This window comes from Thunnus thynnus, chromosome 20 (genome assembly GCF_963924715.1).
Source record: "Thunnus thynnus chromosome 20, fThuThy2.1, whole genome shotgun sequence".
In the NCBI taxonomy this organism is placed as follows: Eukaryota; Metazoa; Chordata; class Actinopteri; order Scombriformes; family Scombridae; genus Thunnus; species Thunnus thynnus.
Genome location: NC_089536.1, coordinates 6,310,763 through 6,336,020, shown reverse-complemented (window position 1 = coordinate 6,336,020; position 25,258 = coordinate 6,310,763). Strand labels below are relative to the sequence as shown.

General features: G+C 42.8%; 1 protein-coding gene across 9 annotated transcripts in view; it reads right to left on the bottom strand.

Annotated features, from left to right (window-relative positions):
- Positions 1-25,258, bottom strand: part of thrab (thyroid hormone receptor alpha b) — a 162,942-nt gene that overhangs the window by 57,498 nt on the left and 80,186 nt on the right. Inside the window, exon 1 of one of the 9 annotated variants that reach the window (XM_067576050.1) lies at positions 14,032-14,087. The exons of the other annotated variants lie outside the window; for them this stretch is intronic. The gene's annotated coding sequence lies outside the window, so the exon portion shown is untranslated. Of the gene's footprint in view, positions 1-14,031; positions 14,088-25,258 lie in introns of those variants that run through there. 9 annotated transcript variants of the gene reach the window in all.

Sequence of the window (25,258 nt, the reverse complement as noted above, 5' to 3'; positions counted from 1 at the left end):
AGGTGGCCGGAGCAATTAGTGGTTAAGTAACGGTAGCAGGGAAGGGCCAAGTTGTTGATGTGGTGCAAGCAGTTTGATCATGCAGGAAATGGAAGGTGGAGAGGGGGGGTGGTGGGGTGGAGGGTGTTACTTGGCCCGGGGTCGCGACTCACTAGTAGTCAAAGGCAAAGAGATCATGTTTCATGCTATGTCTCTGCCCGCTCCCTCACCCAGCTAATTACTGTCAGGGGGGATTATTAATAGGTGCTAATAGATCACAGTAAATTGACTTAATGCTATCTGTATGGCCATTTTTTATAAATGTCACCTTGAGTGTGCACAAACACGCGGACGTCTAAAATGCACAAGAATGTTAATGTTCAACTTATGTTATGTATGCACAAGTGGTGATTTGGGGTTTCATGCTTGACAGGTAAAGGACAAAAATCCAAACTACTGCCTGCTGCCGAAGCCGTCGGTTTAACACGGTGGGAGCGAAAACACCTGACGAAAGGGAAGTGGCTCGGGAAAAATGACATGAAACAGTTTGAACGTTGACCTACTTATGACACGGAGCTTTCAGGCTGTGATTAGCGCCACTCTGTTCTGATCTCATGTATCCGACAAACATGTAAATAAGGGGATCCGTTTAAATTGTGCTCTTTTTGCATGTTATGTAAGAGCAAAGACCCCCTCCGTCTCACCGTGCATCTATAAGCCTTCATATAGCACAAACACTGAATCCCACAGTGTTGCCTTGCTGGAAATGGGAACACGGTGTCCTACCCTGACTCTGCTGGTAGCGCTATGTTTCATATGTGTGTGTGTGTGTGTGTGTGTGTCAGTCAAGGACATATAGGACACACTGGGTGGATACCATGCTGAAGCAGAGTATAGCATAAAAACGGGGTCACATGGCAACACTACAATTTTTTTGTATATTTTTCTCACCATTGCTGTTTTTCTTTCTTCTTTTTCCAACAACACCTCTGCTCCGCCTGTCCCGAATTTCTTTCCTCATCTCCTTTATCTTCCTTTCAACCCTGTTTTTGCTCTTTTTCTGCAGATTATTCTATCACCACGCAGTACGTCACCGCTCCTCAGGCTTGTCTTCACCTTCCTCTTTGGCGCTTATCAACTCTTTGGTTGTCCGTGCGTGTCACTTTCAAAACTAATGATGATAATAAGGCTCGTAAAACAAAACCTCTGTGGCAGTTCTGCACTTTTTGCTCACAGTGTAACACTTTGCCAAAACCCGTCCGTGCTATATCAACATTGCATCAAAACCCCCAGAGGCGGACGGAGATGAGGACACTGAAAGAGAAAAGCACGTACAGAAGTGCCTGAAGAAAGCTTGTTGATCTGTATAGACAAGCATAGCTGGTTCACACACAAACACGCAGGCTAGAGCTCATTTTAAAACCTTTGTTTACCCAGAAGAGGTTGTCTAAATAACATTTGCACCCAGTAGCTGCCCACTACCAACCACAGTTTTCCCAACGCCGGCCACAGAGAAAAACCACTGGCGGAGTTCTGGGTCAACTGCTTTGCTCAATGGCACCTCAGCTGTCATCGAGAGCAGACGCTGTAGTTTGAAGGCCTGTTGGCACAGCCGGGGCAGAGGAAGGCTGGTGCCTGGCACCCGGGGGAACCCACGAGCAGTCGAACACACATAAATTTACACGAGACATCTGCGGACTCGCGGGGTTTGGCTAACTCGCTAACAACGCTGACAGGCCTCTCCTCCCTTTCAGGATTACAAAGTCGCTCATTCTTAACGTTTTATTGTCACATTACAACATGTGAATGTTAACGAGTCACATCATGACAGGCTGATATAAACAAAACAGATGTTTAGTGTGTTTTGTGTCCCCCATGTGTGACTTATTAATAGATTCATTATTTAGCCTTTAAAATGAAAAAACACTCAAATATATATATATATATATATGTAGATTTCACATTTGAGAAGCTGGAACCAGCAAACGGTACTTTTACTTGATTAATGACTGAAACTATTATTCGGTTATCAAAATTCTATCAACACATGAAAACTATGAGGTTAGAGCAACATGACATTCTTTCATCAGATGATTATACTCTGCAGTGATATTTTGCAGCTGTTATTAATGCATTTTTAAAAAAAAAAGAAACTACAGTTTAACGCAGACAGAAGCAGCTTTTTAAAGATAAAATGCAAAGGTGGGATCAGTCAGTTTTGTTTGACAATCACGGTGAGACAAGTACAAGTGAGTCATTATTTTTAAAAAGGGTTTATATACAGCACAGACTGGGAATAATAGTCATGGACGTTCCGTGACAGGTTTGTGTGATTGTTAAGTAAACATAAAATGGTACATTTTATCACGGGGCTAAACGAGGCGATGTATACTTGACCTGTGTACATGGAAAAAGACAAAAAAAAACACACACATGTGGCTGCTTATTAAGTAGTGGATGTGAGCCGGAGCCAAAGATCAAAGTACATCTATAGATAATGTGTTGTACTGGGCACTGAGCAAAAACAGAGAGAGAGAGAGAGAAAAAAAAAAACAACAACCAATCTGTCCTTTCTCTCTTCCACCACATCCACTTTCTCCTCTCTCTCTCTCTCTCTCTCTCTCTCTACCTCTCTCATCCCTCCTCTTCCCACTCTCCTTTGGCAAGGACGAGCCAAGGTGCTGCCAAGAATGTGACTGCGTTTGGAAAGCAAATCCGACTCACTTCTGTTTTTTTTTTTTTTTTTTTTCACTTTTTCTCTTTTCCTCCACTTGCAATTTTGCTTTTTTATTCTTAAGGTGGGCCTGCGAGCGGAGCCCCAGACCCCTCCGAAAGGCTGAGTTATTATTTATTTATTTTACAGAGGGATCAAACTATCTGGAGATAGTTTTTTTTCCAGCTCGGTACTCAACCTCAGCTAACCCTCTCCTCTCTCCACACACGTTCATCTGTTTCTCCTGCCGTGCCAAGTCCACCTTAAGAAAAACTGCACTCTGACTCAAACAGTTGGACTCTGTATGTATGTGTGTGTGCTCTTCCCGATTGTTTTTCCCGGAGGTGTCCTCTTCCCTCCCCTCACACTTGTTAATTTCCTCGCGGTTAATGGAAGTGTCTAATTGTAACAAGACGGTGATGAAGTGAGATTGTTTTGGAGGTTAAAGGGTTGAACGGTTTTGCACGGGGAGGTGGGGGGAGGTGGGGAGGGGGCCTCAATAAAACAGGATGTCTACAGTTTCAATACGTAGAGACATCCACTGTGTCTCTGTCTGTTTATTTGTGAAACTGTCTGTCTATAAGCCTCTTTAACGTCACTAAAGCAGCGATTTAATAAATAAATAAATAAATAAATAAATAAATAAATAAATAAACGTCATAAATCGTCGTGGCTTCGGTGTGTGAATTCCCGTACGGGTACAAATGTTTTGGAGGCAGCTGTCACGCCAAAGTTCATTCTGAGAAAGAGGGAAAAGTGCGAGTGCACGGTGTACGTGTGTGTCAGCATGCGCAGGTGGTATAATTAGATGCGGTAGCCGAGCAGGGAATTCCATTTTCTCTGTGTGTGTGTGTGTGTGTGTGTGTGTGTGTGTGTGTGTGTGTGTGTGTGACTTGATGTATGTGTGTGTGTGTGTTAGTGTATACATGAGTGTGTATCCAGCATTAGGCAGATTGAGCTGGCAATTCTAACACAGCAGGCCTGAGTGGAAGTTGTGTGTGTGTGTGTGTGTGTGTGTGTGATGTGTCTGGGCATGGAGCCTAACCTGCAGCACCACTATGAGTGTGTGTGTGTGTGTGTGCATACACACACATCGCACGTGACTGCACGGGTAACTTTATCCAACTGTGCCAACAATCTGGGCGATCACCGTGCGCTGCCTTCCCTCCCTCTTCGCTGCGTCTCTCTCTCTCTCTCTGTCCCGCGCTCACACAGGTGCTGTTGCCATGCCAACAGCCCGGGGAGGAGATTAGCGATGGCGCAATCGGGAAACCCCCCAAAAGGGCCGCAGCTTGGACGCGCTTATCAAAAATATTAAAAACAGTCGACAGATTTTTTTCCGAGTGAAGGGGTGAGAAAAAAAAAAGAAAAGACGGTGATGCTTTTGTTTTCTTCATGACAAACATCAGTGGAAAAACCTTCAAACTAGCGGTCGAGAGGAGCAGCGAACTCACTCTTCCTGTGAGGAAAAACTTGCAATAAAGGAAAAACCTAAAGAAATATATGAGGTTCTTTAATAAACATCCTGAAATCAATTTACTTTTTTTTTATTGTGTTTGGTTAAGCTATACATACTGTATAAAAACTGAATAAATACATCAACCTACATAAAAGCACATTCAGACTCACACAGGGCCTCACGTGCAGATACCCATCTCCCTAAGTGGTTGTGAAATAACAGCAATTGTGTGCATGTGTGTGTGTGTGTGTGCGTGAGCCTGGCAGTGAGTAGTGTGTGTGTATGTGTGTGTATGTGTGTGTGTGCCTATGTGTGTGTATCGTGCGCCCAGTTTCTTTTGAGTTTACAAACAGGGCTGGGATCCAGGCACCAGCCGCAGCTCAAATAAAACAAACCAGACTCGCGTCAGGCGTATAAACATGGGCACAAATAAAATCATATAAATAAATATGTGCAAATTTATCAAGCAAAAACAGCGCAGCCTCGACGAATCGGGGATGGGTTTATGTTTGAGGGGGGGTGGGGGGGGGGGGGGGGGGGGGGTGGGGGGGAGCTGGGTTTGAGCTCCTCAGGGAGAGAGAAACATTAGGATGTTGCCCGCAGCTCGTCTGGTTTCTTTACTGAAGCTGCTCTGTTTATGTCTCGAGGTCTGTATTAGCTGTTTGACTCAAGCCGAGAAAAGCTACGTCAGACTGGACGCGGTGGAGGGGGCGTGGCTTCACCGCTGCAGCAGGTATACAGGCAGGTCTATGAGGTAGAGTAGCATGATTATTAGGTCAGTAAGCATGATTGTGCACAAATATACCCGACGGCAAGAGAAAAACCGACCAGTTATCCTTTGAACTTTTAGTTGACCTTTCTGTTTTATGCCGTTTAGTTTGCGCTCAGTATGAAGCAACATCATCAGCTGTGTGTCCTAGTTAACAGAAGCTCTGCGAGATACTATACAGTATGTACCCAAGCTGCAGAACTTTGGCCACGTGTCTGCCCCATGCATGCATGATGCTAACCGGGCTCCCTGTATAAGATGACACTCAGTAACAACACTGAGGCCATTCTGACCATATTTGAGATCTTATCCCTCCAGCAAGTAGCTCGCCCCCCGAGAGGAAAGAGCCGTGCACCTGCTCTCTGTGATCACTGGAGGAACACAACACGCACTGTCAACTGCTTCCACTAGCCGCTACTACTCCTGCCAACCTGGAAACATCTCCGCGGAGGGTCACCGGCGGTCGGGATGGGAAGGTCAACCGAACCCCCCCGCTATCAGTGACATGACGTACTTGTCCGACCGCAACTTCTTCCTTCTGCACAACCTCATCTCCGTCAATTATTCCAGTCATAAACACGCCAGGACCTTTTGTACTTCTGTGCTTCTCTCACATTGAAATAATAAAAACTGAATGGTGTCCCAACGCTTTTGTTAATTAATCTCTGATTTTTAAGAAACATTCCTTCTCCACAACATCACGATGAGTAGCTAACCAAACCCTGACTGCAATAAAATATGTCAACAAGCTGCATTTAGCGAGGAGGGAAAAAAACACATCATTCATAAGAATACATTTTTCAAGATACATATTTAGGTTCTAATGTGAATCGACCTCTTCTTCACACGGATCACATGATTACCTCAGAGAATAAGGTCGGACTGCTCCTTTAACAGTGCTTGTACAAGGCTTGAGCAGTATCAGAGTGTTATGGTGCACTACAGTGCTTGGAAATCCTGAAGATTTTCATCAGTTGTGACAGAGAAGCACAAATCTCAAAGTGCATCAGCTGTTAGCTGCAAGTGTTTTATTGTTTTGTTCTTTTCTTGCAAACATACTGTCATATACCTTATACTCCTGTAAAACACTGAGAAGAAATAAAGATATTAAAAAAACAGATACCATACAAGCCCAGATTTTACTGTACAATATCTAGACAAGTCTTTAAGACACAGATGTTCACAAATCTGCACACACACACATACACACACACACCTCATGTCAACCTCTCTCTACCCCCTCAAGCCTTTCCATTCATCTCCACATCTCAGCCACCTCTGTAATGAGCAATAAAACACATACTGTAAAGAGACCACAGACACACACACACGTTCACAAAGGACCAACATGGTCATTTCTTACATGTCACCCCCCTCCTCCCTCCTCTACCTCCTTCCCCACGATCCCTCCCACCCAAGGGTGTGATAAAGCCTACAAGGCCTGGTGAGGCCCCTGGGCGCCCCACAGTCATAACTACACCCACTCACACTATAATCTCAATCTTTTCCTGACTGGATCCAGCAGAATCTATGAAAGATGAGAAGGTGGTGAGGGAGGAGGGGAACTTGGCGGAGCCCGAAAAAGGTGGAGCCAAACAGGCTGGAAGGTGATTTTTTTGGCAGAGACTCAGGTTGGGGGTACTGAGGGCCAGGGGCCCCCCGATTCCCACCGGCTCCCTACGAGTGCCTGTGTGGTCCTGGATCTGATTAGTGCCAAGCCCTAGTCATACACAGCAGACACCCACACACAAGGTACAGATGCCCACATGTGCGCCAGTAACACAGGCTAGCACTTACACACACTTTTACACACACACATACACACAAACATACACACAATCAGGCAGTGTACACGTGCGGTACACATGCGTGTCCAAAAGTGCAAACACACTCCTCACTGTTCAGAGATTCAATTGTTTTTTTGAACAGTGTGTCAGAACAGATTAAAGGAACAGGCAGTTTACAGTTTTTTGGACTCATAAACTCGAGACGGTGATAAGAAACAGAACAAAGTGGTGAAGAGGGGAAACAGAGAGAGAGAAGCAGTGGAAGAACGTGACGAGAGCCAAGACTGTCAAGAGCACAAGAGTTTGGACTTTTCATTGCAAACATCCCTGAGGAATAAAAATGAAACTGTTGCTCAATCATTTTATCTTTTCCATGTATTCCTTTTGTTTTTCTTTTCACGGATGTTCCACGCACACACACACACACACACACACACACACACACACACACACTAGGGCTGGGTATTGATGTGGATTTCGTGATTCGATTCAATATTGATTTGGTTAGGGGATATTTCGGTTACAATACCAGTTTAGCTTGGATATGACAGAAAGATTCTCAGATGCTGTAAATTGTATGAGGAGCCTTCTACCTGGTGTTTTATTAAGAATATTAATGTTTACATTAAGAATTGACCCCAAAACAGTTATATTAATGTACTTTTTATTAACAAGAACACACTACAGAACAATTTAGTGCAACTCTACAGTTAATCAGCTTCCTTTAGTGCACAAACGACAACTTTAAATTGAATCACCAGGCAGCCAAACATACCTGCTGCATCACTTATACCTCTATTAAAACTCTTTACTGTGATTGTCTCACAAAGCTTTTGTGCAACAGGCTCGGCGGCGCCTCCGGCGGAGCAGCTCCCGCCGCGTTCGACGAGGTCCGGCCACGAGATCTCGCAAATATCATGTGAGATCTCAGCGAGAGCTCACGGCCGAGCAGCTCTCGTCGAACATGGTTGGAGCTGCTCCGCTGATTATGGAACAACCGAGCCTTAGGGAAGATGTCTGGATTCATTTTTTTGGATTTAAAATCCATGAGAAAAGGCAATTATTAAAAGCTCGGATCTTATGAATCGTTATCAGAAAAGTTTAAACCAAGATAAATTTGAATCGGAAAATTGATTTAAAGCCAGCCCTAACATACACACACACATACACACACACGCACACACATGCACGGATAGAGAATCAGTCCTACGGCAACAGAGCGTATGTGCATGAGAAAGATGTTTTTCTGCAGTGTGTATGAGTTCATCCGGAGTAAATTTGCCACCTGTGTGTATTTGTGCCTAAAGAACTTGAGGAAAATTGTGTCCATGTGGTAGTTTGCGCATAACATGTCCGGATTGTGTATGTGAATGTGTGTTAGTGATTAAAAGAAAACAGAGAGAAGACAGAATGTGTTTGAGGTCGGATGTCAGTTTTCATTTTGTGCCACTTAAGCATGTCTTTGAATCGGAGCCACTCTTCCTCAGTATTATAGTTTGAAAGTGATGGTGAAAGGCCAAAAAGATGTGCTCAGACAGGCTCCACCTGTCTTACAAACGCCTCAGGACCGAGTGTACGTGCATTTCTGTGTGTGCTGATGATTTATTATCTGACACCCACAGTCGATATTTCCTTTTAACTAACTATCATGATGCCTAATACTTTATTCCATGTGCTTCCTTATGCAAGAGGTTCATGTACAGTGTCTGACACATGGACAGGAACATTTTTACACACTTAGAGCAAGAGGAAGCCGTAGAGAATCCAAGACTCACTTCCCCTTGTTTGGCTCGTGCTCACTTCTGCAACAGCAATATAACACAATTAATTCTCCTCTGCCTATTATTTTACAAATTGAGCGTGCAGCTGCACGCGTCCGTGGACGAGATGAAATAAACTGCATGTGGCAAAGGTTGAACAAACCGAGCCACGCTACATCCTTAGACATGAGGAGGGGCAAAGAGCGGGGCGAGCTGTCAGCAGCCCGTCACAGACACCTCCGCTTTGTGTTTCTGCCTTGGTGGGTTGGAATCTGTGTAATGATTGGTTAGGCTCTATGAAATAAGTGTTGGAGCGATACGACAGGATATTTGTGGTCGGTACAGTATATATGTGTGTGTGTGTGTGTGTCTGTGTGATCACTCTATATCCACATTAGAATTTGCAGAATTCATATGCATGTGCATAAACTGTACTGCATGTACGTGTTTAATGTGCAGTGTTGGGTTTTTAAAGAGGACACGTCATGCACACTTCCAGATATGTCTTTATATTCTGGGGCTCTACTGGAATATCTTTACTTGATTTATAGTTAAAGTCATTATTTATCTTATATCGGTCCTTTCTGCAGCCCCTCAGTTCAGCCTCTGTCTGAAACAGGCCTGTTCCCCCATGAGCCCACTCTGTTCTGATTGGTTAACTTCTAGAAGCATCTCGGCAGACTTCCAGGTACAGTAGTAGTAGTAGTAGTGGGATTTCACTTATTTTTCTCTGTTTTCACTTGAAATATAAACTTCTCAAATGCATCCCTGCATGTTCAAGCCCAAATCCGATCTGACACCAACACGGACGGCCGTTTGAGGGCATGCACGAACACTATGACATCATCATCAGCGAGGAGGAAGTAGAGATAATTTTGCAAACGAAGCATTCAGGGCAGGTTGAGGCCCTGGCTTTTGACTCACTGTATGTTCACCTCAAGTTTTGAGCATGTTTGACATCCAACATCATAACAGTATAGAAATAACAGCAACTCACAGAAAGCATGATACGTCTCCTTTAAAGGCTCTATCTGCACTGCTTTTGTTAACACATAAGCATCTGTGTGCACATTCGCTTTTGTTAGTTCTCTCATGTGTCCTTGAAGCTGATGCAGACAAACACTTGACTGCGTTCGGGTGTCGATTCAGCTTCTAACATCTTCACATTCAACAGTCCGTCGAGGTCTTTTCACCTCTTCTTTTCTTTTCTTTTGAGGCAAAAAAAAAGAAAAAAAAAAACCTTGGAAGACTTTGAAGGCTAAATGAGACAGCTGCTTCTGTAAGTGTTCTTGTATGATCAGACTGCAAGATTACTCAGCAGCGACAATGTGAATGTGAGCCAACAGTCAACAGCTATGATAATAGTGTTAGCTGCTGATTAGATTACAGGAAACAAAAAAAAAAGCAGCTCACATTTCCTCATTCCAGTAATAATTTGTCTTTGCTTTCTCTTCTCTCTCCCCTCTCCCTGCTTGATTCACCTTTAAGGCTGGGCGATACGCTTGAAATCACTATCATCACATCCATCACCGTATGAAAAAGCACTTTGCTGCACTGTTATGCAGACCAAAACTTTAATAAGTAGTTTTTTTAATTACAGCTTTGCTCTGAATCAAACATTTGTGGAACAATGATATGATAAGATCACAGCATCGGAATATGATTCCACTGAAAATTGGAATTTTTGAACAAAAGGCAAAAAAAAAAAGGGGTAAATCAGGATTAAATGAATTAAATAAGAATTAACACTGCCTGGAGATAAATCATAATGGTATGACAAATATGCAAATAAGGCAAATCTTGAATTTTCATTGGTCTGTACGCTGGATGAAAAGCCTCTCGGACAAACGGAACATGATGTGCACTTAGTTCTTGTCTGAGTGGTTATGGCCCTGGAGGCCAAGCCGGCGCTGCATACAGTATGTGCCGCTCAAAAGGGGACAAGAATGAGGATGAACTATAGCGGGACGGTCCTGTTCAACCACATACAGCACAACAGCCGTTATGGAACACAGATGGCCGCGAGACTCCTTCACACTTCACAGGATCTGTGTTCAAAATAGCGCCGCGTCCACATACGATACACAAACATACCTTGAAACGTTCCTGTCGTACATGCATACATAAAAACCATGCAGGTGGCAACACAACACTTTAAGACAAATAGAAACACGCCCGCGCATACGGCATGTACACACACACACACACGGAAAAGGTCAGAGGGGCGTAGTGCACTCGAGTTCACCGCCGCAGGATGTTTAAGGCACCCGACATGCACGCGCTCTCACTTTCTTGCTCTTTTAAGGAATAACTACGCGGTATCGCATCAATTTTGACCCCTGCGTGCTCCTACCGCCGCTCTGAATCAAAGGGAAGGTGGAGACAATAAGAGGACGGCTAGCGAGAGACGGCAGAGACGGGGAGGAGGCCCCGGAGAAGACGAACAAAGGAGGACGGGACGGAGATAGAATGGCCGCATGCTTGACTTCACACCATGATCTGTACGTTTGATTTACAGTATATGAGAGTGCACGCAGGCACACACACATGCACACACATGCACACACATGCACACACACATGCACAATAGGGAAAGGAATGCCATCTGTCACAACATTCCAGGAACACAACTGTCTGGATTAACAGGTGCAAACAATAATTCATCCGCACATCTTCATTCTTTCTTCGTAATTTGTTCACCTTTTTCTTACAACTTTTTTGAAAAACGCAGAAGTTTTTTTTTAATGTTTCGGTGGAATCTGCAGCTACCTTTACTGTACCTCAAAGAAAAAGTTCTTAAAGGTTAAAGGTGAAATGCTGTTTGGAGTTTGGAGTCATAAAACACTGACAGGGGAAAAAAAAAACCCACACTAATATCACTTCCTTTCCTTCATGTGACTGCCTTTTTGTGCCTTTTTTTTTTTTTTTGCTGAATCATCACTGCTATAGATGTCTGCTGCAGCTGGAAAGAGCAGGCGCTGTAGGACCACCGTGTAGAAGGATAAATAATAAATAATAATGCACACATGGGGAGGAATATATAACCAGCTACTGCTGAAACAAAGCAATAGAGCGGTCTGTGGTTGCAGCTTATCAAGTGTGATGATGTCTTTTGATTCAACAGATCAATCAATGATGGAAAAGACGGTTGCAGTCACACTTCAAGTGAAAAAGTTTCATCGCTACCATCTGAAATAGAGCTGCAACGATTAGTCGATTCATTCATTTATCAAGCAACAGGAAATGAATCGCCAACAATGCATTAAAATTGTGAATATTTTCTGGTTTATTGAGTCTTTTATGATGTCAAACTTTGTGGATTGTTGCTCGGGACAAAAATAGACATTTGAGGACGCCATCATGGGCTCTGGGAAACAGTGATTTTTCACAATTTTCTAACATTTTATAGCCCAAACGACTAATTGATTAAAGAAAATCATCAACAGATTAACTGATAATGAAAATAATCATTAGTTGCAGCCCTTATCTCAAAGAGTTGATGCCACAATGTTGAAACTGAGCCATGAAAACAAATGAATTCTTTAAGACTGGGACAGTATGAAGCGGTGACACATTCCTCTGCTGCTTTTTCAAACTGAAAAATAGGATCCCGTGAGAATACTAAAACATACACACTCAAATAAATCACTGTCCACACTGGTTTATTTTCATTTGACCTATATCTAACCAGGTTTGTGACTGATTCCTGGCCAAAATACCGGCGTCATGACATTATGACACAAGCAGCGACACATTAAAAACAAGCCGCGCATTACAAACATACCGAAAGCAGATTCCCAGGAATGTTTTACCCAAAGATAGCGATGCAGAATGTCGAGCATCCGGGCGGTTGGAATTCTGCCATCATGTACACGCCGCTATTGTTGAAACCACTCCTCCATTTATCAAATCTGACCCTCCCGAGACGTCAAAGTCAAGACAAGCTGTTGTGACTAAAACGAAATCAGTCAATTAACTACTGCACACCGGCTATTCTGGGCCACACAGTGTGTTAATGGCAGATACGGTATCTAGTGTGCAGCCGGCACAGCCGTTTCCCCACAGCCCTCATTAGTCAAGTAGGACTCAGGCAACACCAGGGCCGACATAAAGACTTAAAAGCCTCAGATCAAAAGTGATCTTTCTCTCACTGAAACGGTTAACTCGTATCTCTGGGAATTAAGTTCAAAAGAGAGCTATTATTCTTCCGCTGTGTTACAGGAGACCCCGAGTGACATAAATAGTGAATATGCTCTGCCTGGCCCTATTAAGCCCCGGCGGTGACATGCAGGGCTATTGGGATCTTTAGTCTGGAGTGGACTGTGGCTTTAGCGTAGCATCATACGCTGTGATATGATGGGAGATGATATGTCGCCCCTGGGTCACTGTAACAGCAGTATATGTAGGATTTGCTCTACTTAATCTGAGCAAAGGGGGTTGAATCAGATAGGAGGCTTTTCCTGCAATGATCTCTGAAATAGAGCTTATTGTTGCTGACAGACGGACAGCGGCGGGAGTAACACAGATAACGGGCAGGGTTCATAGCACAAGGGGTGGGGAGATATGGTGCAAAGAAGCATGCACTTTTGGCAATTTCTTGTTTTTTTTTTGTGTGTGTGTAATTTCTCAAGTTTTCGCAACCAACAGGCCTGTCAGCATGTGATCTACTGTGGCACGATAAGAAGGATCCAGGCAATATAATATTTACGTGGGATAACTCGGGTTAATTGTGTACATTGTGTCCGAAGCCATTCAACAACATTTAGCGAGCCGAACAGGATGTTTAACTTTGACAATGCAGATGAAACAATGCTAATCTAAACTGTAGGATATTCCAGAAACATTACTATGATACACAAGAAAAACCTCAACTTGTATTGCACACCACTTCTCCTAAATAATAAGTCATGCATGCTAAAAAAAAAAACCCACATCTACTAAATATCAGCTTAATAAGCGATTTGACACATGACTCAGCATTCAATCAACAGACAGAGATGAGGGAGGAAGAGATAGAAAAGGGGGGGGAGGCTGGAAAATAAACACAGACATTGTGAAAAGAGGATATATATAAGGCAGTGTTTCCACTATATTCATTTTCATTTCCCTTATATTCATATTCAGTGTTTCCCCAGTGTGCTGTGAGCGCTGCTGCTAAAATTTCACACGATCATTAATATCAATGGGCCGCTAATGGTTTTCATCTGCACAATGTGCGAGCACGACAAGGCATTGTTTTGAGTCATCGACTAGTGCATCAAATCCCAGAATCCTTCCTCTCCTCATTCTTCAGAGGACATCTACGTGAAAGGTGCTGTTGTGAGAGTAGCGTAGCTTCCTTAAGGGAAGTGTGTAATGTGTAGCTGTTGAGCGAGCAGAGCGAGCGGCAGAAAAGTGAAAAGGTTAGCAGTAAGTTGTCAATGCAGTAGTGAATGTACAGTACAGGCTACAGTGTTGCTGCAGCTTCTCAACACCGAGAAAAGTCACGTCTGTTGGAGACAAACTGCTGGAAAAGTGAAGCGGGTTAGCTCCCGAGTTAGCGACAATAGCTTAGGCGGACTGACCTTTAAAGCGGACCGGCTATTCTCATTTTAGTGTCAATCTCAGCCGCTCCTACTGTAAACAGAGAACAGAGAAATGTCTGACTGCTCTCGAGTTTGGCTCAGCAGCCCCTCGCCGCCGCCACAAAGTAGTCAACCTAGAGGAAACACTGTAAGGGGAAGTCTATACGTACATGCACCAGGCAGTGACTGTGTATACATGCCTTCACATTCACAATGCATTAGTGTACATCCCTGATTCCCTTTGTTTCTACTGTCAACTATCAAATACAAAAAATACATACTGAGAGAATGTTTAAAAATATGTATTTTATTGGGTATTTTATACCTTATTAGGTAGGTTTATTAGGTAGCTGACAGTTGAGAGATGACAGGAAATGACAGAAGAGAAAGACGGGGAATGACTTGAACCGAAGGTCTTCAGCCCGACGTGAACCTGGAAATTCACGGCTAACCCCGAACACCACCGTGTCACCCCATTTAATTAAATCTGTGAAATGACTTATTAAGATTCTCAGTCATCCATGTAATAGAGATACGAAGTCAAAAGCAACTGGATTCTCTGTTTTATTAATGATAAAAACTGAAACACAGATGCCTTGTTTGACTTATATTATACTTGTATATATTGTGAAATAGCCCTTTAGCCAAAAGATTGTTTGATTTTCTCTACATAACTTCATTTACTTTATTAAATTTAGGGCAACTTACTGCATCAAAATATAAACTCTGTATATTTCATCTTTCTATTCTAATGTAGTTTTAGTTTTACTGTGTTTTAAACGTTTGTTTTATGTAAAGCCTCACTGTGCATGACCAAAAACGAATAAAACCAACAAACAAAATGAAGATAAAATATAGAACTAAACGTTTAAACAACTACAGGTGGTCTCGTATGTGTGTTGTTTGGGACCATGCTGCCCCTGCGTCTGTTCAGATAGAAATGTAAAAAGAGCCCTTTATGCTCTGGCCACAGCCCTCCTCCAACAGCTGCACCCAAAGACAAACAGGCCGCTTCAGCAGCCTTATTACAAACAGCGGGCCTATGCCAGCTGCCTGGAGCTCATGTGACCTATCATTAGACTAATGGGCGGTCGATTAATGTTAACATGCCAGCAGAGCTCATATCAGTGAGATCTACAGGTCAGTGCAGAGCCATTAATAATATAACTGACTCGCAGGCTTTTCTGCCGGTGGGCCTTCTTCTACCTCTCGATCTTTTCTTGATTACGCAGTGATCCGTTGTCATTAAAAGTCAGTTGTCATGGATAACACAGAGACAATCCAGGGTGGATATCAGCTTTTTTTTTTTTTTGTCCTTCACTTCTACTGAGCATCTTAAATTTCTGTTATGTCATACATACACACAAAATGCTGCTGGGAGACAAATCCAGTATAGAACATAATCTACGACACACCCTCTATTTAGTCCATATAATTTGATCTCATCGGGCTTGTATCAGGTTACAAAGTGGTACCACGTATAACAAATTAAGACTCAAAGATGTTCTTGTTGTCCCTGACCTGTATAAAAAACTGGAACCATGAGAGTTTATGAGATTAGATATACTAATGTATGATTAATTTACTCCACTGAAGCCTTGTAAGATGCATGTTTTGTTGACAAAGCAGTTTGTTTTGTTGTCTCATGGCTGCATAATGTATTAAATAAAGGCTAAAAGAAAATAAATTAGTGCTGATAATTACGTTACTGTATACTAATTTCCTTTTTGTTATTAAAACTCAAAGGGTTATTAAAGGTTTATCTCATATGATGTAATGCAGACTGTAATAATGGAACACAGTCAGTCACATTGAACACTTTTGATTTATTTTAGAAGTGATTTTGCATAGTGGCAACCAAAAATTCCCAGAAGCCATCGACAGCACAGGAGCAGGGTGCGGTTATCGGATTATATAGAGTGATGCCTACAGCTCGGTGAGACTGAAATTGGGACTGAAAGGAAGATGATTCACCGATTCGTGGAAGAAATCAGAAATGCAGGAGGCTCTGGACACGGTGACCAAAGATGACTATAGGAAATGTTTCCAGGAATGGGAGAAGCGCTGGGAGAAGTACACATCTAAAGGAGAGTGCTTTGAAGAGGATGAGAAAGGTACAGCTGAAAGATTTATAATGACAGCAATTTTTGGGCCCCCCCCCTCGTACATTTGTCCATCCCTACAAGAAATTTTTACCACTATCAAAATCATCACCGGGTCACAGTGGCAGGCTAAAGCAAGGTAGCCATTACGCCCATCTCCCTGGCTACTTCCTCCAGCTCCTCCTGGGATATCTCAGACCAGAGGGGTGTCCTGATCAGATGCCCCGTCTACCACAGCTGACTCCTTTTAATGTGAAGCAGCAGCAGCAGCTCTACTCCTGGATCAGGTCCTCGTTTTGTCTAAAAGGGCGAGCAAGCCATCGCAACCATGATCTCATTATTTTGGCCACAACATAAATCAACTGTTAAATTGAGAGCTTTGATTCCAGGCTCAGCTCCCAGTCCAATACAATGCCTGCATCACCGCCAAGCCACCTGTCAATCACACACTCCATTTTACCTTTACTCATGAACACATACTTGAACTCCTTCACTCAGTATTATCTTTCAGTGCAAATCATCAAAAAAAACTTCAAAAATGCCATCTTGCATGCATAAAAACTGCACACAATCCTCTAAATATGACAGATTTTAAGAGTAATGTTGAGCAGTGTTGACTGCTATCACACACATCATGATAAAAGCTTCCAAAACCTCCATCTGATAGCCAACTGTAGACCGAAAACTGTACAAAACTGACATGCTAGCAGCAGTTACATGTTGTGGAGATGCTTTTGCATGGATACTGAAAGGCAGGAGCTACCTACCGTGACAATATCCCTTCTTAAGAGGATTGGGAACTCAAGAATACCTCAGCTAGAGGTCTTCTATGCTGGTCGAATGCTTAGGGGTGTGGTGACGGGAACCCTTGTGTGACACAAAGCTAACAGGCATTATGCTCACCTTTTGATGTCAGTGAGCAAGCGGTGAAAATGTGACGGCAAGAACCGAAGGATGAACAACAACAACAACAACTGGTATGTTTCTTCACAGGGGTTGAGGATCAGCATTGAGATTTAATCCCCAAGACAAGAGCTTCAACAACGACGACGACAACAACAACAACGACACCTCAGACAATCTAGTTTACCACAGCGAGGTGAAAAGCCACATAAGGCGTTTGTTTATCTCCCAGCAGTCTGAGGATGTTAGGAAGAAGGGTGAGGTGTGATACTGACTGCTTTCAAACATCTGATGTCAGTTTTTTAAGTATGACACCTTCTCGCTAAAGCTGAGGTGGTTTCGACTTCCAGCGAAGCGCATGCAGGGGCGGCGCATACGTTCTCACGACTCAAAACCAAATCACAGAGCAGAGTGTGTAAACAACAGTAGTGATACGTCAGTTATTCTGAGGCAGAGCCAGATTTCAAACATAAGAATCATATGAGACAAATATTGTTTCGTTTGGGTTTCACAGTCTATGCCAAGTCAAACTTGCAAAGATTGCATGAGTACATTTTAATGTCAACAGTACGGCAGCAGGCAGTGTTTTACATTACTGTTGGAAATAAGCTACTCCCTGGTTATTAATCAAAAACAGGCATATTAATCAACGGATGTCCATCTTCACCCGAGTGACATATTAACCACAAACAGTACTGTGTTCCCACATCTTGAACAATCTGAATACGATTACTTTTCCCTGCCATTTGTATTTCTTATGTCACAGATACATTTTTTATTAGAAGTCATTTGTAATCTTTAAAATATTAACTTCAAATCTGGTCTGAAATATTTTGTTTCTGGCTAGCAACGATACGCTGATAAAGATCGAGAGGCAATATTTCTTTTCTCTCAGCGGACGCTTGTATTTATGCCTCTGGGTTTTCGGGTGAGTATGAACCATGAACGTATGAAAGATGGGCACAAAGGAATGAATATGAATAAGAAACTTTAATAAGACCAAATTTAGAGCTTTTCACACCTATGGATCTGAAATATTTTAATATATCGAACAAAAATGACATCAAACGGCTTCATATGAGGGTCAGAATGATGCTGATAGTGCAGAAAAACCAATAAGAAGGTTGTAAAGGGGGCATCCTAGACGAGTATGTCAGTATAGGGAATGTGCTACAGTTTTAGGTGGATTTTGGCTTTACATTGCCTAAAGCAAATATGCATAAGTGAGGATTGTTTGAGCAAGTAAATGAGGCAGCCCTTTGTCTAACTGCACTTTAAAAAAAAAAAAAAAAAAATCTCTTTTATGTTTGCACAACTGCTATTCTGCATCCCGAGACTTCTCTTGGAAGAGTAAAATATTAAACCCCTCCATGGATATGTAGCGATGAAGAAGTGAATAAATTATAGTGGGGGGGGGGGAGTTAGTTAAAATATAATTATTAATGAACTGCCAGGAGCAACATAAGATATTTAGCTTATTTCAATTTCAGATAACAAAATCCAGTACCTGCGTTGGTTGTCAGCCGGTTACAGGCTGTTTTGACAGGATCCTTCTCGACAGAAGCCGAGCAATCGGGCGGATGTCATGAAAACCGCTGCAATTATAAATCAACACAATCGGCGATACTTTTGTCGCTCGCCGTTTTAAATGTTTTCAGGGCATGTGGAAAGTTTTTGTTGGGAGAGTTTTTTATCTTGGCTGTGTAATTGGGTTATAAAGCAGACGTGTGGCCTTTGATCTCACTGAAGTTTTAGCCTCCGCTTTGAATGCGGCACCCCTATGGGGATGTTATTTACTGAGCGTTTGATCATCTATGCATTATTTGTGAAGCTGATATAATGACGGCGTTGCCCTCTCGGTACCTCTCTTGGCTAAGCGATGAACCGTAACCCATTACCAGTATTAATCCTAGGATTTAAAGGAAAAGTCAGCAAACTGTGACTTTACAAAACTGACAAAACTGCACCGTAGCTGAAACTGTTCATCTGCAATACATTTATAAAAGACCGGCTTTAATCCCTGCAACAACAAAAAAAAAAAAAAATATTTGGGACATGAGAGGATATACTAAGATTCCACATTAAGCAAATTCTCTGCGGTTGCAATGATGTGTATCCCTAAAAAACCCCTTGAAAACAAACAGCTGACTGACATTAAAATGTTTAACATCTACAGGTTGGCAGGTTGTGCGCAACCCCGCTGATCAATGCCGGAGTGCATCATTGTTGCTATGCGTTTGAACAAAATAATTACAACTATTTATTCCTGCACTCAGAAGGGCCAGACAACAAGGGGAAGATTCAGACTGTACTGTAGCGTGATGACTCATAATTTCGGCCCTCAAGGCTTCTCTTCGACTAAACAAGCTTTCTAAATAGATAACCTAGATAGCACACTATGTGTCCCCCCCCCCTCCACCCCCCCCCCCACCCCTTTCGTCTGTCACACTCAAACACACACCATGCACGATCATGCGAGGTAACACAGGAGACAGACCGGCTACGCTTGCTTCTCTGCACTGTTAACTAACACAGCCAGACATGCATGGCCGATGTCAGATGGGAAACATTAAAATAACATGGGACCTTAGGGGACCAGGGGAAGAGGACTGGAGCCATTCTGCTTCCCTTCACTAAGGGTCCCTCTGCACTGGTGAAAGGAACACATGTGTGTGTGTGTGTGTGTGTATGTGTGTGTGTCCCCTCCCTGACCTCTGTATGTTGCAGCTAATCACATTATATGTGGCTATATAATTACCTTGCTCATTAGTCAAAACCCCAGGGTTATCTTTATTAACTGTCACACAGGCTGTTTTGGAGAATGAGCGCATGTCGTTGTCGTGTCAATGTTTAATTAATCGGGCTTGAACGGGTGCCGTAAAGGGCTGTTCATCGCCTGTGAACATGATTGTCTATCGCCGGTTAGGATAAATAATATCAGGTTGTTTTGCGGTATCTGGTGTTGTTCTTTACATTACGGAGATAACAACAACATCAGCTGTTTATTACAGTGAGGTGATGAGTCGGCGCCGTGTGAGCGTGTTCGTACAACCTCCGACAGGACAAAAATGCAACGTAAGTGGTTGATTTGTGCATGTTTACGCATTACTTTATGGATTTACGTGTAAGTTTGCAATGCATTTGTGAGGTGAATTATGATGAGTATATGCATTCACAAAATGTAAACCTTTTATGCATCGTCCTCTCATAAACACCACCTTTGCAGAGATGAAATAATCAGTCAGTTAACAGATTAACGTGCAACAATGTGATTATTTTCTAGACCGCATTGTGTTTGTCCCTACAAGGCCCCTGATATGAGAGTTGACCATGTGACTCCCATCTGTCTTAAAGCTCTCTGCAGAGCTTTAAACGCGCTGAGAGGAAAGTCCCATAAAACTGGATGCTCACATACACATTCCTCACATGCTCTAGATACACACCCTCGCTATAGCTTCACATACACTGTACATGTGCCAACTTAAACTCATTCTGGGTGTGTCGACAAAAGTCGAAACTGTACACTTTTTTTTTTTTTTTCCTCTCTCTCTCAGTAATCATTGTTTACCTGTACACCAAATAGAGTTTTTGAGTGACACACCGCTGTCAGCTGTCATCATCCAACCGCCTGCTAGTCGCCGCAGTTAGCGAGGTTGTTGTGGAACCAGGAAAAAAACAGAAGAAGAAGAGGTATTCATACACCTAACCCTTTTGGGATATAATCTCAATTTGACCAACAAAATGTCAAACAGCAGGAGGTTTTTATGCAGTCATTGCAAAAAATAAACATATAATATACTGCTAATTGCATAATACATGCAGTATGCATGACATTTAAGCTAATAACTCATAGTGGAGGTTTAAATGCACGTCGATATCCACAATTATGCTGAGTGGTTACAGTCAGTCCCCTGGTGGCCCCACACCCCGCTGTGTTTTCATACACTACGTACCACAAAGCCATGCAGTAGTCGGTTGTTTTCCCCCCTCACACACCTCCTGTTCTGCTGGAGCTTTTTTTTTTTTTTTTAATTCACCACAGAATTTCAGGGTGCACACACTCTTAAAACCAAAACCTTCTATACTGTCCCCTACAACAGCACCACACATACTGTCACACACACACACACACACAAGAGCATAAAAGCACAGACACCATAAATGCATGCTGCAAAGAAAATAAAGGAAATTAGGTGCAAACCCAAACAAGGCATGATAGAAGAAGAAAAAAAGTGGGAGAAGGCAAAAAGCAGTAAAAAAAAAAAAAAAACAACAAGAGAGAGAAGAAGAAAGTATCTAGAGTGGTTGCAGCCTCTCGAGCCATTAAACCAAAGCCATTAAATCAATTTCCTCTAATCAGGACAGGGCCATCCCGGAGCAGGAAATGCCAGGCTGTAAGCTTCTCCAGGGAAAACCAGCTATTGTGCCTACACACACACACACACACACACACACACAGAGAGAGCATAAACTGCAGATCTGATTTCATAAAAAAAAAAATGCTTTTCTTGTTCTCTGCTGGGAAAGGTGGCTGATATCCTCTTCTTATTCTTTTGTTCCCTAATTTGTTTCTGTCTCTCTTTTGGGTTAACGCACGCCGCTCGGCACAGCGAACCGCGCACACACAGCTCATTACTAAGGATCAGGTGCAACTTGATTAATACGGCAAGCGATGCTCAGTACACGACTCTACAGCAAACCACACACCTCATTACTAAGGATCAGATGCACCTTGATTAATACGGCGAGCGAATTAATACAACTGACAAGTCTGACAGGTGTGGGAATTGGCGGCTCGGTATTTGCAATACATATGCTAATGTATGTGGTGCTTGTTTTATTTTATGTGAGCAAAAACTCAATGAGCTGTGAAGCGAAGAGTAAGAATAATACCATAACTTGGCCGCATTAGCCGGCTCCGGTGCCTCAAAGGAAAGTTATGTGCAGGTCTTTACAAGCAAAAGCACATAATGCACAACCTTTTATAGAAACTCTATTCTGTTATGAAACAGTCAATAAAGATAAGAGTAGATGTAGAGCTTCCATGTAAAACGTGCACCATGGGAATACTGTTATGTTTGAAGTAACACAACATGTTTAGTCTATGCCAGGTTGAGCTCCGCGTTGGTTTAGACATTAGCGCTTTGTGTGGAGCCAGGTGAACTGGCAGCGGATCAAGAGTTTGTTTGATACAGAGCGACCGTTGTGATACTACTTCGACTGGCTGGCAGAGTTTTATGGAGGGAAGACAAAGGGAGGGAAAAAATGCACTTTATGATCAAGGCATTAGTTTTTTTGTCACAGTGTAGCAGGCAGGGGATCTTTACTAATTAATCCAACTTCTTCTGCAAAGACAATTTCTGAAACCTTTTTCCCACATGTCCTTTATGTCACGCAGCCTCCTGATGATTCCTGGGTTACCTTGTTGTTGTGTAATTCTTTTCACCGTGCATCATTGTGCACAACTAGTGTGACGTTATCTGGCCGGGATGATAATGGTGTATGTCATTCAATCTTCTCTCAGGATAACTGAGTACGCCTTTTGTGTGTTTGCATGTGTGTGTGTGTGTGTAAAGGAAAAGTTTATCCTGTCCATTAGTTGACAATGGAAGAGTGTGGGCAGAACATTACCAGAGAGACGTTTGTTGTGTGTGTGTGTGTGTGTGTGTGAAAGGTGAGACTTGATTTCCCTCCACCCGCCCCCACACAGATAACTCTCTTTTTCTTTCTATCTTTCCATCCACACCATATATATGTGTGTGTGTGTGTGTACCATGCATTTCTGCAGACCAAACCTTTTAAAAACCCTCCTTCCATTATCAACCAATTCATGTAAAAGCATCTGCTTCATACTATGTTATTGTATCTGTAAATGAAAGTGACAATAGTGTCAAATGAGCTGCTGAGGTCGCACTCCGGCACTTAAACAGCTCCTTCTCTTCTCTTCCCCGTTCGTTATCCTTTCAGTTCCCTTGTTGCCGCAACAACACGTGTTCAAAACCACAACTTCCTGGTAGAGCTGCGTGCCGATTGGCTGGAATCGGTACATACCCCCGACACACCCACCCACACTCAAACGCTCACTGAGCTTCCTGGCATGAGATCCTGGACTTTCTAGCTTTCTAAGTAAAACAAAGCAAACGGATCACATTACCCCACCTCTTAACACGACGCACTTGCCGTGTGTATGTTTTAGAAAAAGTTCTTTCACATGTTTATGAAGCTTTAAATAACCTTTCACCTCCCTACAACAGAGATTTTCTTTCATTTTATGTTCCAGCCAGATCATTAAGGTCCTCCAGCATTTCTCTTTTAAACGTTCCTTATGTGACCCATAAAAAGTACCTGAGAGGCTGCCTTCTGTTTTTATGCCCTTAAAAACTGCAGAGCACACTGCCTCTGGATATTAGAATAACATGCCTTCTCTGTATTTTTAGCAGGAAATTAAAAAACCCTATCTTTTTAATCTGACTTTTTATTCAGAGTAATGTTACAGCCTTTAGTTTTTAGGTTTTATTATTTATTTATTTTGTAACATTTTATTGTTTTACTGTTGTCATTTTTAATATTTATTGTTGTCTCTATTTCTTGTCTGTGTTGTTTTAATCTATGTGAGCTATGTGAAGCACTTCGGGCTGCATGTTTGTGTAAAAAGGTGTTATATAAATAAAGTTGAGTTTCTGCCTGGGCAGTTAAGAGATTTGCATCTCTGTTATGTGACTGCATACCCACCCACATGTACATGCACGGCCCCCCCCCCCCCCCCCCCCCAGCACCCCCAGAGACATTAAGAAAAATACACACATGCAGACACACTAGCGCTAGACTCAGCACATTAGCAAACGTGAGACCTGGTCTGTGCTGCAGAGGACAGCTGCCAAGAGTGACCGGCTGTGTCAAAACACATCGCTCGCACCTACACACTGTGTGTTTTAACTCCACTGCTATTTCATTGATAGGCTCTCGGTGAAATACTTCATGAGGTGAGGTGAGAGATGCGGCGAAATTTAGAGACGGGGGGCGGCCGCCATGATTCAAACACAGTCTTACAGTTGCACAGTAAAGGAGATTAAAATAGATTCCTATGGGTGAAAGACGTTTTTCTAGTCATGAACTTGCAGTATTTTCATACTTTCTGTCACTTTTCCAAGAGCCCGCCCTTTAAACCACACACTTCGCCCTTAGTGGGAACTTCTTCACAGGCCACCTATAAGAGGTTTCCATCTTCACACCACATAGCCACTGATGTATGACTGTGGATGTAAGATTGAATAGCAGGGGAAAAAAAAAAAAAAAAAAAACTGTGGACGGAGAAAGAGGGAGAGATAGTAAAAGAAATATTTCCTAATGACCGGCTAAAATCAGAAACCTAACGGTGCGGTTTTGGGAAAGCGATCCATCTCTCGCTCTGCTTGGATGTTGTTTATACGGGCTTGATTTAAATGAAGGAAACGTAAAACTGCAGTTTTATATGATGAGTAAACTCAAGGCTGCAGCAACACATGGCTCGCATAGGGGGAATTCCAGCTCCTCCCTCCTGACCCACCGACTACCCTAAAGCACCAAACAACGCAAACCTTGGAGTTAAATCCAAGGAAAATGAATGAGCCGTGTAGAAAATAAATGAACCTGCCTCAAAAAATAGGTCATAAAAGATTATAAAAAGGTATTAAATGTATGTTTTGGCGCTGCGAGCCTCTGTTATAACAATCTGACTCCCTATAGTCAGGAACACAATATCCAGAGAAGCTGCTAATGGCTTGGATTGTTTGTTTTCTTTCCCTTTCAGAGTTACTTGATATAGGTTAAAGTTTAAGGCTATAATGCACTGAGCGGAACTCCGGGCCCCGCTGCCAGGTAATGACCCTAATCTTTTCCGAGCAGGAGCCGCGCCGGAGGTGGTAATGCGTTTCCCCTGAGCGTATAGGTGGTGGTGCTGCAGCAGAAACCCAGCAGCACGGGGTAACACGGTGGCAGGGGCCCCGTCATCGATTATGGTAATTAAAAAGAGAGGAAACGTGCCTCGTTCTTTCTGCAGAGCCGCAGAGGAGAAATGAAGGGGAGAGGAGGAGGAGGAGGAGGAGATGTGACGGGAAAACATAAAAAGGTGAATGAAAAAAGAGAGGATAAGAGAACGAGACAAGGTATTTAAAAGAAGATAAAGAGATGGGTAGACAGGATAGGCGAAGAGATAGTAGACAGGCAGGAAGTGAGGAATAGTC